The sequence below is a fragment of the Equus asinus genome, chromosome 1 (genome assembly GCF_041296235.1).
Source record: "Equus asinus isolate D_3611 breed Donkey chromosome 1, EquAss-T2T_v2, whole genome shotgun sequence".
Taxonomy (NCBI): domain Eukaryota; kingdom Metazoa; phylum Chordata; class Mammalia; order Perissodactyla; family Equidae; genus Equus; species Equus asinus.
Window position 1 is genome coordinate 137,333,022 of NC_091790.1, and position 14,207 is coordinate 137,347,228.

The 14,207-nt window shown below is 39.2% G+C and overlaps 1 pseudogene; it reads right to left on the minus strand.

Annotated features, from left to right (window-relative positions):
• Nucleotides 1-1,725: 1,725 nt before the first annotated feature.
• LOC106838939 (S-formylglutathione hydrolase pseudogene) lies at nt 1,726-2,570 on the minus strand (annotated as a pseudogene).
• Between the last annotated feature and the right edge of the window lie 11,637 nt (nt 2,571-14,207).

The following is a 14,207-nucleotide window of genomic DNA, read 5'->3' on the forward strand; positions in this document are numbered from 1 at the left end:
TGCTTATGAGACTGATGAGGCAACTTCCCAACACACACAGTGACACATGTTGGCCTCTTAGGCTGATTTCAGGGTGCAGATTGGATCTCTCTGTCCTTTATTCACCTGCCTTCTTCAGGGAGCAAGATCTAATATTTCATGGTCAAGGGATCCAGCACTCAGTCTCTGTGACCTGGGACAGGTATCAGGCTGCTTTCTATCCTCTGAGAATAGGTTCCTCTGAAAGAGGATGGGGCCAGAGCCTACGAGAAGAGTGAACCTCCAGAGGAAACCGGAAGACAGAAAATGGGTGGAGGGAGAGTAAAAACATAAGTAGGCGTGAAAACTCTGGGAAATGGGAGGGCTTAAGTAACAAATTTGAGCATTTGAAACAACTAGTTATTGGCTCATGGTGACTCTAAGGAAGTAATTAGGGTGGAAAATTAAGAATACCTGTACAAAAAAGCATGCAAGTTAAAACAAGGCAATTATTAACTCAAGAAAAAATATAAACATAATGCAACATCTGTCTCTGAACAATATTTACAAAGTTACATTAATGTATAACATGATTTCCTATAACTGAAATCATGATATAATTATATTGGCTAGGAAGAGAAGGTGGGGTGTGTGTGTGTAATTGGGCTATTTCTACTCTAACAGGAAGTGCACGGTTAGTATCCAAAAAATTCAGAAACAGTACTATAAGCATATTATTTGGAAATATGAAAATAAATCCAACATAACCAGGAGCAACCACACAGCTGAAAAGGTTCAAAGTGATTGCAGAGTAGAAATGGGGTGAGGATGGGGCAGGGTGCAGGTGCTTTTATAATAATCTTTTTTTTTAAACCAGATTTTATTTATGTTTCAAAAGTTGGTCAATTATGTTCTTAAAGGAACACAGTTTGGTATTTACAAATTTCTTTCTTGTAATGATTACTTTTGTAATGGTTACTCTTCTTGGCGTGGTCATCGAGCTAAATTTCTGTGCGTAACTAAAGGAAAAAAATCTTTGTTTATAGTAACATATGAAACGTTTTCTTATCTAGCTATAATCAGATTGAATCTTATTTAATTTTTAATTCTTGTCTCTTGAGAGATGCTCATAAAACAATGTCCACAAATTTATTTGGCTCAGTATATAAGACCCAAGTAGATAAGAAGAGAAACATCACTGGATTGGGTTTAAGAGATCTGGCTTCTAATCTTAGCTGTCCCACAAACAACTATATTTACCATATATTGATGGAGAATTCACTTAACCTTCCTGAGCCTACCTCCTTATTCAAGAAATAAGAAATAGTTAATTAAATGCCTACTAGAAGCCAAGCAGTTGCTAGACACTAGAGATATACACAAGAAGAACACGATGGAGATAGTCTATGCCTTCATAGTATGAAGTCTGGCAAGGTGAGGAGTTTAGGCTAAATTACTTTTAAACCCTCTGCTCCAGAGTTTGTGTTCTATGATTTGAATGGGATTACATTCATATTCTTTGACCTGAGGTCAATATAACAATGATTTCCAAATGACCTCAAAAAAGCTGTGAAGTATTAAATATTTTATGAACACCGGTAAAATAACTTTTTAAATCAGAATCAGGTTTCATATATCAGAAGATGATTCAACTGCTGAATGAAGCATTTTTAGCATTATGAAAGCTAATGTTTTGAAATCTTTTCCCCCTGCAATTATGTTTATTACAATTTTATAATCTCGAAAAGACTCTCGTATCTGATGTTTTCATGCATTCAGGTACTTTGCATGACATCTGATGTGGTCAGCAATAAAGGTTTCGATGAAGTAGTTGCTGTGATCATAACCCTCTTGTAATCTAAAAACAACAGGGATTTTTTCTGTACAGGCAGCTATGAAGTTACCAGGTAGTAACTGTCCATCTGAAAGAAACTGGTCCTCTTTTCCTTGATCAATTAGTATGTCCAGCTGAGAATCTGGATAGGCCTTCACAAGATGGGTAGCATCATAAGCCTTCAATTTGTTTTGATCTGTTCCCAAATATCCACTAAAGGCTTTTTTGCCCCAAGCACAGAGCACTGGGTTGCAAATTGGAGCAAAGGCCAACACAGATTTGTATTTTCCAGGATTCTTCAAAGCACAAGTCAGAGCCTCATGGCCTCCCAGGGAGTGGCCAAAAATAGACATCCTTTGGGGGTCCACTGGAAAATTGGCATTTATGAGTTGGGGAAGCTCCTCTGTTACATAAGAGTACATCCTATAGTTAGTTTCCCAAGGATCTTCAGTGGCATCCACATAAAACCCAGCACCAGTGCCAAAGTCCCAGCTCTCATCTTCTCCTTTAATATTGCAGCCACAAGGGCTGGTATCTGGAGCAATGATAACAAGGCCATGTTCTGATGCAGCCTGATGATAACCAGATTTTGATATAAAATTTTGCTCTGTGCAAGTTAAACCAGACAGCCAGTATAATGCAGGGCATTTTCCAGTTTCTGCCTTTGGTGGTAAATAGACTGCAAATTTCATTTGCACTTCAGTTCAACACTGTCATGTCCAAAAACTTTCTGCAATCCCCCAAAGCACTTGTCGCTGGAAATCTGTTTCAATGCCATTCTTCTCCACTGTGGTGCTCTTCTCAGCGAAATGTTCCAGCCTATGCTGATCAGTTGCAGTGTTAGGGTTACTCTCGACAGCCGCGGCAGAAAGAGAAGACTTGTATAATAATCTTTTAAGAATACATTCATGTATTGATAAAATGAAACAGGACATCTTAAAATAAAGACTATGGTGCTTCATTTCCTTGTTTTGAATATTTCAAAAGCGACATGTAAATTTATTCCACTTTCATGTTTGGAAAGAACCATTTCATTTTTAGTTAAAAAAAAATCATCAACAACAAAACTCAAGCAGATATCCTTAACATCAGGTGTTGAGTTCTAGCTCTGCTGCCGCACAGAATTGCATGAGCTTGGGCAGGTCAGTTCGTCTGTCTTCTCTGAACTTTAGTTTCTTCATCTGTAAGAGGAACTGTGAGGATTAATAAGACTATGTCTGTAAAGCACTTGGAAGTTGCCTGGCATGTTGGTACTTGAGCCACTCCACTCTTCATCTGTCCCTTCTAGATTTCTGAAACTTATGTCACAAAAAAACAGTGTTTAAGTCCAAGTCCATAAATATAAAAAGGTCTTATGTGACTTCTCAGTATCATTAGCCACATTTTCCTGTCTTCTTTTATATTTATAGTGTCTGTTTTTTTGTAATCTCCCCAGATGCCTGCTAGCTCTATGGTCATTTCTCCTCAGTCTCTTTTGATACTTTCTCCTCCTGGAAACACTTTCCGAGGGACTCATCATTCTACAGCTTCACACTAGATGACCACAATTATTTTCGTGATGTCAACAGCTATACACTGACAGCTCCTGTGTTTGTTTTTCCAGCACAGACCACTCCTCTGTCTTCCAGACCTGTATATCTAACTGCCTACCTGATATCTCCTCTGGGATAATTCGGGTGTGCCTCAAACTCAATTGTCTAAAACCAAATTCATGATCTACTTCCCCTACATGTTCTCTTCCACTGTTTTCTAATTTCATGATTTCTAATTTCTAATTTCATCCATCCAGTTAACACATCCAGAAACCTAGGAGTTCTTTGACACCTCACATTTTGGAAATTATATGCTGCCCAAACCCAAAATCCAATCCATTAACATAGACTATTGATTTTACATCCTAAATATGTCTCAAATCTGCCTCTCCTCTCTTCCTCCACCACTACTGCTAATACCACCCCACAATCATTTCACAGCTACACCATAACAGCTTTCTAACTTCTACCCATAGCCCCTCTTGCACCCTATGATCTGTTTTCCATAGAGCATCACAAATTGTTGGCCTTTTATCACTGTCCCTTCTTCTGGCCTATCAGGAGTTATCAGTGCATATTTTGTTGAACAAAGGAATATTTGTCTTGGGTCTGTGTAAGTAGTTATGAATATCAAATGAAATAATGTATATAAGCCATAAAGCAGGATTTACAATGTTTGGTAACAGTGACTGTAATAGCTTAGAATTAAATTCCACTAAGTGTGAAAAGCTCCACCACCTTTTGCAAGAAAACAAACTGGATTCAAATATATGGGGAATATAAGAAAGGGTCAACATTTTGATCCTTGCATTGCTATTCGTAACAGTGTTTCTGGGTTTTTTGTTGGTTGTTCGGTTGGTTTTGGCTTAGGTTTTTACCTCTATCCCTTTGGGTTTCTGAAGTAGCTATTGATTTAAGACATTTGACGCTAAGGCAAAAATAATTTATCTTCTGTGATAAAAGACAGATCACGTCCATTGGTTTCACTCTGGAGAGGCTTAGAATTCAACCAAGCGTGATAAGCTGGCAAATGATCAGAACACACAGCATAAGAAGCAATCGGAAAGTACAAGAAAGGAGAAAGAAGAGCCATACATGGTAGAGGCCAGGGCCTGGACACCCGGCCGTGTAAAAAGACGGCAAGAATCTCAGAGTCTGGTTGGACCACAGGAGAGCAGAAAGTACTACACGGTTGAGGGGCAGAGTCTGGAGGACTCACTTGAAAGCAGAGTTTGTGGCAACTGTGAAACAATTATTCCATTATGCTCCACACCGAGCAGACCTAGAGTATTCTACTTCTCAAGAGAAGCAGGATGTGGGAAACGTGTGTGGGTGTTGGAAGGAAATCCACAAATATGAGTAAATGCTGAGAACATTAAATCTATATGGATTATTTCCACAGGAAAATTCTGAGAAGGTTTACAAAAAGGAAGGCAAAGTCTTTTGGAGCTAAGCCCTCCTGTTTTCAGAAGAAATCTCCCCTAAAATCACTTGTAGTGAATCCCTAAAAAAGCATTCCTTCAATGCCATAGTCTAGTAGATTTTATGGGTGGTAAGGGCCTGTGGTTTTGCTGAGGGACCTCACTGGAAAGAGTGAATGCCATAGTTTGGCACTGTGTCTGAAGAGCTCATGGGAGAAGGCAGCTGTTCAACATGGGACCTATCTGTATACAGGGAGCTGAGCTGCAATGAACAGGTAGAAGGTGGGATTATTATTGCTCATTTTGCTAGTTCTGTTTGAAAGATAAGGCTGAGAGACTCAGCGTTTTGGTTAGTTATTCTGTGAATCCAGAGGATCCAAGAAAATATGTGAATGAGAGAAAAAAATTTTGGGCCAAAATCTGACTTATAATAATGTCCCTTTTTGTGTCAGTATATTATACTAACTTGGATCGCCTAGAGGATAGAAAAGCTTTGACTTCCTTACTGTGGCTACGCAGGGACCTTCTGGGCAGAGACATGGAAAAATTTGAAAAGGATGAGACAGGGCATAATCTGTAATGAGAAGTTGGTCACTCCATGAAGTGAGATTCCTCATTTTCCTTTATCTTTAATTTCTATCTTGAGAATATTTTTCAGTTTTTCTACCAGGACAGAATAGAATATGACTTTCCCCCTCCAGATTATACAGCTATTTTTATGTTTTTTCTGGTTTCTTGTTCTGTTAAATTTCTGACAAGTATAATCCAACCCATCCCCCATTCACAGGACATTGTGTAGTGTGATGTTACATTAGGACATTGGGAAAGATGTGCTGGAATGGAAGGCCATGCTGCGATGCAGAGTATGTGGGGCAGGGGGCAGGAGGCAAGAGGCAGTGACCCATCCCTGGGACCCAGATGCCATTCTATGCCTTTCAGAACCCCTATTTTCATTCTTAATTAGCAAAAGAACTATCAAAACAGCTTTGCTTGCTAAACATGCAGCCTCAGCTCTCATGTAGTAAATATCCGTGAAATCACAGGTTCACTGATTTGTCAGAGGTTAGCAGAGGCCTATGTTCACAGGGCGTCTTGACAGTGCCTGAGGGTTTTTTTGCCTCTGATCATATTTTGCGTTTTCTCTCTCATCACACTTTGAAGAGGATCTGTGTTGCTCTTTTAGACCTCTTGTAGGGAAGAGCCTTACTGGAAATCTAGTTAGTATTTTGTGTCCTAGAACTGCTACTTGTCATGGAATGATCTGGTGTCATTCCTCTTGTAGTTTGAATGTAGTATCCATTGACTTACGGCTTTTATTTTTTATTTTTATTTTTTTTAAAAGATTTTTTTTTTCCTTTTTCTCCCCAAAGCCCCCCAATACATAGTTGTATATTCTTCGTTGTGGGTCCTTCTAGTTGTAGCATGTGGGACGCTGCCTCAGCGTGGTTTGATGAGCAGTGCCATGTCCGTGCCCAGGATTCGAACCAACGAAACACTGGGCCGCCTGCAGCGGAGTGCACAGACTTAACCACTCGGCCACGGGGCCAGCCCCGACTTACGGCTTTTAAATGTCTATAATTCAGGCAAAGTTAGTTACAGACTTAGCCTTCCTACGATCCTATGACTTACTCTCAGGAGGGTCATCTGTCCTAACATTGCCTTCCCACTGTTCTCCAGGATGGTTCAGCTAGAAGGTGAAGTATCCTAATCCTCTTCCACGGCTCTAATGATCCCTCCGCAAAGCTGTACACTTGGTCAACGAGGACAATATACCCAAATAACAGACACTCTTCAGTATCCAGGTAGGACCATCAATAAAAAGAACGATTATTTAACATAGGAGCATAGTTTGTATTAGAGTTCTCTTGGTTAGAATCCAAATGAACAAACAGAAAGTCCAGGAATGAAAACTTCAGGCACAACTGGATCTAGAGTTTCAAATCTTCCCTTTAACAGTCTCTCCTACCCTCCGCATCATGTTTCTGTTTGTCTCTTCCTCTCTGCATGATGGTCTCGTTACTTTTCGTTACAGACAGCTTCCTCCATGTGGCTGGAGATGGCCACTTGCAACCACAACTTCACACCATCCTAGTTTGACAACACCCTTCCCCAGAGCTGTGTATCAATCCCATTGGCCCTGCTTGCATCATGTGCTGTCTCTTTCTACTCAGTGTGTCCAGGGAATGGCATACTGGGATTGCTGAAGCATGACTCATATCCCATCAGAAACATACAATGAGTGTTTTCCAAAGAATCAGAGTATGGGAGAAGGGAAGTACGCCACACAATAGAAATTACAGATGCTACAATTTGACGTACAAATTGCCTCCCATTAGAACTCTTCTGAGTCTGAATACCAAGGTAGCTTGTAAGCTATCCGATGACAACATCCTATCATGATTTGATTAGTGTGATGGTTAATTTTATAAGTCAAATTGACTGGACCATGTGGTGCCCAGATATCTGATTAAACATTATTCTGGGTCTGTCTGTGAGGCTGTTTCTGGATGAGATTAACATTTGACTCCCTAGACTGAGTGAAGCAGATTGCCTTCCTCAATGTGGGTGGGCCTCATCCAATCTGTTGAAGGCCTAAATAGAACAAAAAGCAGAGTAAGGGAGAATTCATTCCCTCTGCTTGACTGTCTTTGAGCTGGGACATCCACTTCTCCTGCCTTCAGCTCTCCTGGTTCACTGGATCTCTTGAGCCTCCAGCTTGCCACCTGCAGATCTTGGGACTTCTCAGACTCCATAAGCAGGTGAGCCATTTTCTTATTCTCTCTCCCTCCGTATGTGTGTATAATGTTCTGTGTTTTCTGGAGAACCCTGACTAATATAATGAGGGATATTTGGGTGGCAGAGGGGAGAAGGAATGTCTGGACTACAAAATCAAGGTTGATGTCTTATGGTTTAGCTTCAATTTTCTGTCACTGGAATAATTTTTCCCACCTTCAGCTTCCAGAAGGTACACTGTTGCCTTTTGTAGCATGACTATTAAAAATCAAAGTGAGAGATTTTTGTTGTGAGTTTATGTCTTCCAAATGCAATTTTAGATATTATACCAGGCAAAAGAATAAACTCTACCAAATAGCATAAAATGTTGAAAATTTTTCATACCTCCTCTATGATGAGGTCTGATTAAAATTGGTATTGCTTTTCCTAAGAACTCAAGAGAAACACAGAGGAGAAAAATCCAATGCATTAATATTCTGTGAATACTGGGGATAGGTAAATCCAGCAATTTCCTTTCAACTATGTGCTAGGATTAGAATAATATCATGTAGGAAAGACAATTCTAGTTTAAACTTATAACCCATGAAAACAAGTAAATTATAAACTTCGCAAACACATTTTCCAATTTCTAAAAGATGTTTAGAAGTGAATTCAAAAGGGCACAGTGGAAAAATAGAGGAACCACTCTTACTTTGTGACAAAAGAGGAGATAAATGACAATTCTAAAATGTCATACTGCCACATTACCAACACCTCTTTCATGACTTTTATTAACATGCCCCTACTGAATGCATCTGTATAAAGTTTCTTGGAAGCTTGAGATATGAGGATCAGATTTGGTGTTATTCCCAGACTTATCCAGGAACTGGTTAGAATTGGCTAAAACTCTTAGGTTTTTTTTTTCCAGACAGGCTGACTTGATTTTTTTTTATTGCCTCCCTAAGGAAAAAAGAAAAAAACATGCCTTTTGGAGCTGTGGTTACAAAATTAACCATATACAGAAACATAGGGTGTTAAATTTCCCATTCCAATTTTTAGAACATGGATATGCAATTTAATATTTACGGTTTTTAGTTCCTCAGATTAATTAAAATTTACATCAGTATACATTGTTTTGCAGTTCTAATTAATTGATAAAATACTAGGTAAAACAGTTTTTACCATACTGATTTTGGTCATCAACTGGAAATAAAGAGAAAAACAGGCAAACCTTGAACTTCCTGAATGATTATGGAAATAGTATCGGAGTAATAAATGTCAGCTCAAGCGATTAAGCTAATCCAATCCATAAATGGGGGATTATCTAAATAATTCAAACTGGCCTGCCTTTCATTATGTAAATGGATTTGGGGGTGGAATTTCTCACCTGAGAGTTGCACTCTGATCTTTACTGCCTGAAGTCATCCCATTGAATGCACTTCACCTTGTGCTTTATAAGCCTGACAGCAGTGGGCCCCTGAAGGGCACAGATTCCCATTCAGTGTTTCAGACTCTGTTACAACTGTCTTATCAAAGTAATAAGTTGAAAGAAAAGGCACTTAGAATGCATGCCAGTCCTCTGGATTGCTAAATGGACTGAATTTGATATATTGAAAAAGGTTCTTCCTATCTCCATATGGGGAAAAGACAGGGGATGAGAGAACAAACAAAAAAAGCAGGGAATTTAAAAAGGGAAAGTCCTCAGGAATTATCTGGGATGAAAACTTCCCCAACTGAAGGATTCTGTGGCTGGAAAAGTGAGAGTAGCATTCCACATGCTCAAGACTCACATGCACAAGCAGTAGTGATTGGTCTTCACTCAGGTGGTAGAGATCTTGAGCAAATTGCATCAATGCTATTAGGCCAGGAACTCCATCCATCTGAGATTACAGTCCACCCCTCTCCCCGAACCCCTCATCAAATTTCATAGCGGTGTGTCAAGGATTAAATGATACCCCGGATCAACATGGTATAATCAGCTAATTTTTTTTTTTCCTGAGGAAGTTTTGCCCTGAGCTAACATCCATGCCAATCTTCCTCTCTTACATATGTGAGTTGCCACCACAGCATGGCCACCGACAAGTGGTGTAGGTCCAAGCCCAGGAACAAAACCCGGCCACTGAAGCAGAGTGGCAAACTTAACAACTAGGGGCTGGCCCCAAAGCTAATATATTTTTAAGAAATGAGAGCATCTGTTTTTGTTTTTGAAGCAACTGTTTTATAAGAACTTTGGGAAAACAGTTTGATAAGTAAATAATATCAAACATAAAGTATTACATGAATTTTTGAAGTTAAACCTGAGACTGTCTAGATAGTTTCTACCCGTAGGTGTGTTGCTTCTGGCAAACCTCCACATGCTCTGGAGTGCACCTTAACTCTCTGGCCATAAGGGATATATTGATGGATAAATTGAGAAGCACTGGAATAAACCTAAGATCCTGCCAGTTCTACTTTCACCAAGAATTATATGCTTTTGCCTCCAAATCTCATAGCAGAGTGGTACATTTCACATTTGAAAGAGCCACTGGAAGTCCATATTTCTGTGCTCTTACTTCGGAAAAAATAAGTCCTGATAATGCCTTATCTATTTAGCCAATTTCAGATGCTCCTATTTGAGTTCTCTTACATCTATACTAAGATGTGAGAAAAGCTAAATAGCTTTGAACTATGACTTGGGATATGCATTATTCTTTAGTAGTTTTGTTTTAAAATAATTTTAGATTTACCAAGGAGTTGCAAAAATAGAACCGAGAGTTCCCATATACTCTGCCATCCAGCCTCCCCTAATGTTAATGTTTTATATAACCATGGTATGTTTATTAAAACTAAAAAATTAACATTGGCACAATGCTATTAATTAAACTACAGACTTCATTCAAATTTCCTTAGTTATTTCACTAATGACCTTTTTCTGTTCCAAGATCCAATTGCATTTAGGGGCTGTAGAATTTTGCTTTTCACTTTTTATCTTTAAATAACACAATAGACACAACATTACTATTTTTAAAAGCTTTGATCTTTCAAAATTATCAAAGGTCATTAACAGCTCCATATTCTTTTTAAAAATAGTGTTAAACTCTTACATTAAATAGGCTGAACTACTTAAAATCAATAAGATTTAAAATTTTTTTGTTTAAAATTTTAAAACTTGAGTGTAACAGGAAGATGAGTTTAAAAAACTACAACCATTTCAAGACAGCATACAAAATCTTTCCTTCTAGCAAAATCCTTTTCACCTAGGAAATGATTTTCTAATGGGCTAGATTTTATTTACCAGAGAAAAGCTCTGAATAATTTTTGTTAGGGCTTTTCTAGCCCACCAAGCTCAAACTAGCACTCTCTTATGACAGAAATATAATTCGAGGTATTGGAGGCAAGGACATGTTCGTACTCATTTTTGTATCCTTAACATTCCTTAAAATTGACAAATATTTGTTGAATTAATGAACATATGAAATTTCCTAGAATCCTCAGGCTGGAGTAAATTTGAAAATTGACACTTGAAGGTTAATTAGACCTCAGAGCCTTCACCTCTGACCACCTTTGGGTTGTTTTGGTGTAGATATTGTCAAAGAAATTGATAGGTGATGTGTTATAGACAGCTTCATGGAAATGTCATGAACCCTTATGGAATACTTACTGTTCGAAAACTTGCCAAGTTTTAAACGTCCGTTTCTTTTTTCTGAGAGAACTCACAAGAGCCCTTATCTTCTCATAAATGTGCAATCAAAACATTATAGAGAAATGTTTTCATAGCACAATGACAAATATCAAATGAAGTATTGATCATATCCTGCTTAGGTGTAATCAATTTCCTGGTAACAAAGGTATCATTCAAAAAGCAAGCTTTCTGGGGCTCTAAATACTGATGCGTGCGGTGGACGAGGGCAGAAACGTGCCCGATGATCACCCTATTGATCTTAATGTGCCTGGGCTTTTTGTCATCTTCCTCTTTCAGTTCCGGACCTTTACTGATAGACTGGGCCAAACATGTTTGCATGCCCTCTTGATATCACACATAATTAGTAATTTATGTATCTTGTATATTTTTATTACTAACTTATACTACCAGAAGAATTTAAGTAGGAATGGCTTCACATAACTGTAAACAAAGATGCCCTGCCGAAATCTAAATAGGTTGTTGTCAAGGCTAATTCTGAACTTTAAATCTTCTGGGTGTTAGTTTCTTATAAGTCTTTTTTATCCAGGCAGAATGTCAGCTGTGTCATAGCATGATCTGGACCTCACATGTCCCCTCTTACCCAAAACACTGACAGCCATGGGAGAGGGGCCATGAGGTCATATTTGCTGCTTGAAAGATTGTGATCTTGGCCACGCCCCTGAAACTCTGGGCTGTGCAAGCAGCCAGCTTTGTTATTTCTACTCTTTTGGTTGATATTCCTGGGAAAGGTTCTACCTGGGATTACGCAGGAAGTGGTGAGTTTGCCAGCTTACGCATCATAGGATCTTAATGAGGATTGTTGACTTGATTGGGTTTATGTGATAGAATTTAAACGAGAATTGGGCATAGTTTAGGGCACAAGTGGACAAACTTTTTCCATAAAGCACTAAATAGTAAAAATATTCAGCATTGTAGGTCTCTCTTGAAACTACTCAACTCTGCCCTTGTAGCTTGAAAGCAGACATAGATACCACATGAACAAGTGGATGTCATCGTGTTCCAATAAAGCTTTATTTATAAAAGCAGGTGAAGGAGGCTACATTTGGCCCTTGGGCCATAGTTCACCAACTTGGTTTAAAATCACAAAATTTTCTGAGTCTTTCCTAAGGCAAACCCACATTTGGAACAAACTTAAATGGATTTAGACTCCTTAAAATAACAGCTATGCTAATCAAAACTTGCTGCTTTGCTCTGCACTAACTGCCTCCAGGATCTTGTTTCTCAGAATGAGACTGAGGTCAGATATTTGTGTATGGTCTCCCAGCGTACAACTAGCAGATTGAATATGAAGGAAGAGTTTATTCTGACTTAGAAGTAACTATGTACCAGTTATTTTAATTATAGGCAGATGATTTATGGGAATGACTAACTCAAAAATTAATTTTATTTGCTTCAAACAGAGAAACAGTGTGAAAAGTCAATCTTCAGTTTAGCCAGGAATATTTGAGAAATTGATTTCTACCTTCCCAAATTTTGGGTGCATGTTGGGCTAATCAGACACCCATTTATGTCTCATTTTACACCTTACTGGTAAAAATCTTTCTCTCCTGTCTTCGTGAGATGCGCTTCCCTCTGCCTCCGGAGGCAGAATAGGGTGAACCGGTTGCACTCTCATTGCTTACTTGCATTTCATTCTCTCTTTGCTTCAATATTTATTACATACCTATTGTGTGAGAGGGAGGAAAAGACTAAGAAGCATATGTAATCAACCACCTTCAAGTGCAGTAATTAAAAACAATAGTTAAATATATTTAATAGAGTCACAAAATCTGTTCTTCCTTTTCAGGTGCCGAGAAATGCTTGGGCTGAGTGGAACTGAGACTTCCTTACGCACATTCCAGTGCCTCTCGGGCAGCTGCTATTAGTAGGCAATTACAGGCTGGTTTCTATTAATCAGTCTGGTCAGGTTTAACCTGAGGTCACTTGCTCTTGTGCTCTGTCTCATAACAGTCGGCGTTTGGCATCAATTGCTGAAATGTCTTTTTTTCCTCTGGCAGCAACTGAAATTAATTTGGTTTTCTTCTTGCTGTGCTTACCCTTGTGGAACATTATTTCTTCTTAGTTCTTGACATATTGGTTGCTTGATGCATACCTTGTGCTCAGTCTTCCTCCAGCAGGGTGGCCAGCCTAATCCCCATGAAGAAACCCACCCAGCAGGTAACCCACGAGGTAACCTTGTGTGATGCCGACACAGACACGGAGCCCAAACCCAGGTCTGCCAGCCCTTTGCCCTCTTTGCGCTACTCCATTGGCCTAGTTTTGGATGAAACTCTCAAAGGGGTTTTTGTGTAAACCGTAATTTATGTTCAGAGGCTACACATTTTGGTAGGAGGAAGAGAGGCTCCAGATTAGATAGACCAGGTTTTGCATCTTTTTGAATATTGACTTGTAGGACCTTGGGCAAGTCATTAATCTCTCTATACCTTAGTGACTTTGTAAGACAAGGAGCTCACATCTACCTCATAAATTATTGTGGGTAATAAGAGAACATGCACACGCCCTCGCATTTTTGCACGTGGGCCGGCATATATACATCACCTACCATTCTGGGCACACTGTAGGTTAGTAGATGCTTCATGATTTTTTACTTTGAATGGAGTGTCTTTTCTGCGGTCTCAGTCCAAAATGAATGGCTGTGACTTTTTGGAGGGATGTCCTCTTAAAGTCCCCTCACTCAAATAACCTGTGTTGAGTGAGAGGACAGCCCTCTCAGGGCCCTGTGGGCCCGTCCCTAGCAATGACTCGCTTGTTACAGCGAGTGTTCACGTTTGGCACCACAGCTTGCTGAGGCTAGGCGAGTTTCTGAGGCTTTTGTGTAATGTTAATATGAGCTTTGTGTAATGCTAATAAACACAAAAACTTCTTTATAAACAGGGTCCACGTGGCCTCCTGAGGCTATAGTGCTGATGAAATTTTTTTAATGAAAAATAAGGTGAACTGCAAGCCCCCAATTAGAGAGGCGCAGTCAGATCACTAGAAAGTTTCAAGTATGGACACAGTAGAAGAGGTTTTAAGGGGCTCAAGCAGGGGAAACCATAATGAGAGAAAATGGAACTTGCTTCAATTCT